We start from the raw sequence: 3,245 nt of genomic DNA on the forward strand, positions 1-3,245 counted from the left end.
TCAAGGCTCACCACGACATTACAGGTCAAAGCAGATGGGTGTAACATCAGCACTTGACCTTGTGCAAATAACCTCACGTTGGCCTCGGGTAGAATATAGTAATGAGGCCATGACAGCCAACAAACAAAAAAAAAAACCAGGACTAAATTATCCGCTGGACACCAGGGACAAGATGCGTCTTCCGCGAGTGTCGAAGGTTGCACACACCAAGCGAATGACAGGAGGGGCAACGACCAGCTGTGCGTCTCACACACGCGGCTCAGCGCCGTCCTCGAGGAACTCGCTGCAGCGGAGGGAAGTGCTTTGCGTCAAATGCGGCCGGTTTCGACCGCAAAATATTCGGAGACGAGCTTAATGCGAATTCTGCCGTGCGCCTACAGTACATGAACGCTACGACCATACCATGTTGAATACACCGGTTCACGTCCGAGCACCGAAATTAAGCAATATCGGGCCCGCTTAGTACGAGGATGGGTGACCGCCTCGGAACACCGGGCGCAAAAGTATAGAAGACCAAAGGAAATAATTACATGGACACTAACAGAAAAATAAAAGCACTGAACGGATTGTCTTAACGCAATAAGTGGAATGTAAACTTGTAAGTAGGCTGTTTAGGTTTTTACATTGGTAACGCCACGTAGCGCTCTGTATGAAAATCACTGGCTGTGCTGTGTGCAGTCTGTGGCTAGTTTGCATTGTTGTCTGCCATTGCAGTGTTGGGCAGCTGGATGTGAACAGCGCGTAGCGTTGCGCAGTTGGAGGTGAGCCGCCAGCAGTGGTGGATGTGGGGAGAGAGAGCGGACGATCTGGACATGTGTCCATCAGAGACAGTAAATTTGTATGAATGGATGTCATGAACTGCTATATATGACGACTTTTGAACACTATTAAGGTAAATACATTGTTTGTTCTCTATCAACATCTTTCATTTGCTAACTATGCCTATCAGTAGTTGGTGCCTTCCGTAGTTTGAATCTTTTATTTAGCTAGCAGTATTGGCGCTCGCTGTATTGCAGTAGTTCGAGTAACGAAGATTTTTGTGAGGTAAGTGATTTGCGAAAGGCATAGGTTAATGTTAGTCATGGCCATTCTTTTGTAGGGATTATTGAAAGTCAGATTGCGTTGCGCTAAAAATATTGTGTGTCAGTTTAATGTTGATCAGAATAGGTAAAGAGCGCGCCTGAGTACGTTCAGTTTTGCTCAGCTCTTTGAAAATCAAATAATGTAAGAGGTTTATCAGCGCAGTAGTTCAATAATTTTTCTAAGGGGACTTTTCATATGGCGACCCTTAGCCGAGGATACCTCACTGGAATCTTCTGATTTTTTCTTGTAGTTTGTGTAATTAGTGTAGCTATAGTTTATTGCTAGCGCGTAATCATAGAGAGAATTTCCTTTGTAGTTTTTCATTGTTGTACACTCTTTGACATAAAACTTGACCGGCGGCCGGCCGCTTCAGAGGCTAAGTCCGCGCCGATCGCGACATGGGACAAAAAAACTGGCCAACTCGCTAATTTTCTAAGTCCGGTTATCTGCACAATCTGGCAACACTGTAGACTGCGGCACTTCCTGGAGGAAAACTTGTCCCATGATAGAGAAACTCTAGGCTGATTACGCCTGTGGTCTAGCGGTAGCGTGCGTTGTTTCTGTTCATAATGTCAGTGGATCGAGAGCAGCTGGCATAAAATATTTTTATAGCCTCTTCTGTCTGAATGCTGAAGACGTGAATGTAATGGTAGCGCAGATTCAATCTATTTCGCTTTGTGACACACCGATATCAAAATTTTATCCAGTAACGATTTTGCGGCAGATTTCCTGCAGACTGTCCTCCTCTGGACGCCGTATGCGGCAAAGCTCCGGGATCCATTTGCTGGCTACTGGCAGCGGCCGTGGCGACAGCAGCGGCGCTGCACTCCCCCGTTCTTTATCGAAAGCGCCTGCTACCGCTCATCGCTTTTGATGATTTAAAACGCGATATTATTAAATGTTGCTCCACAGAAAATTTCTACAATTTCCATTCACGCTCAAAAGCAACGGAGACAGACGCCCTGATTAGTAGGCGAGTAGTATATTACATTAATCGGCAAGAGCTGAGTATGGCCCGAAATTAATTTTATAGACTGGGACGAAATTAAACCACCTCACTACATTCGATGAATTTATAAATGCTTCATACCTCGTTTCTTTTCCTTTCAAACTCAATTATTTGTGCAACTTTTGGTCAATGTTTGGATGTTTTCGTCAAGCCAGAGTGAGCGTCTGTGGTGTAAAGTGTATTACAGTTCTTGTTTCATTCCTTACGGTAAGTCTATGCGATAAACTGTGTGAATACCTTGCAATGCATGCTCTGTAGCAGTGCAGGAACACTGCACATTTGGAGTTCCATGTATGGGTTCATGAAGTATTTATTGTTGATCGGAAGTGATAGTTAAGGTCATCAGATTTAAACCAGAAAAATTTGTCGTTTTGAAGGTTTCAGAGAACGGAAAGGAATTGCTAACGCCGGTGTTAGAAAACGTCTACAGTTAAATGCTATTGCAAAAATTTAGAAGAAGGGAACTATATTAATGAACATGTGCACTTCATAAACAACCTTCTGACATGTTAGACCTATATGACGAACAAAGCTCAAATTTATATCGTTGACAGTCGGTTTGAATCTTTTCAGGGTCTATTTTACAGTGAAGCACCTTGGAATTTGCAAAGCAGAAATCCATGATATTAACTTAATTTACTAAGTCGAAATCGGACGAAGATTGATGTTTAAAGGCATTCTTCAGATTTCGCATAAGAAATTTTTACTAGCAGTTTGCAACTCCATTAATTAAAATGGAAAATAAAAGGTTGTAGTCAGCGGCTTCTACCGTGATTCGAACTGCTATGTCTTATAGTACAAGCACTGCAACGCACAAGGGAACCTCTGAGCTAACGACACACTGGCGGCCAGAGGCGGAATATAGTCACTGCGATGTTGCCTGAGCCTCAAAACGCAACCTTAAACACACGAACAGAGGAGGTGGAGATTACTGTTTTAACGTCCCGTCGACAACGATGTCATTAGAGACGGAGCACAAGCTCGGATTAGGGAAGGATGGGGAAGGAAATCGGCCGTGCCCTTCCTAAGGAACCATCCCGGCATTTGCCTGAAGCGATTTAGGGAAATCATTGAAAACCTAAATCAGGATGGCCGGGCGCGGGATTGCACCGTCGTCCTCCCGAATGCACACACAAACAGGTGTTACTTATGT

The 3,245-nt window shown here is 44.1% G+C and overlaps 1 pseudogene; it reads left to right on the forward strand.

Annotated features, from left to right (window-relative positions):
* The first annotated feature begins 388 nt into the window (after nucleotides 1-388).
* LOC126214085 (5S ribosomal RNA) lies at nucleotides 389-507 on the forward strand (annotated as a pseudogene).
* Nucleotides 508-3,245: the final 2,738 nt, after the last annotated feature.

The sequence above is a fragment of the Schistocerca nitens genome, chromosome 11 (assembly GCF_023898315.1).
Source record: "Schistocerca nitens isolate TAMUIC-IGC-003100 chromosome 11, iqSchNite1.1, whole genome shotgun sequence".
In the NCBI taxonomy this organism is placed as follows: domain Eukaryota; kingdom Metazoa; phylum Arthropoda; class Insecta; order Orthoptera; family Acrididae; genus Schistocerca; species Schistocerca nitens.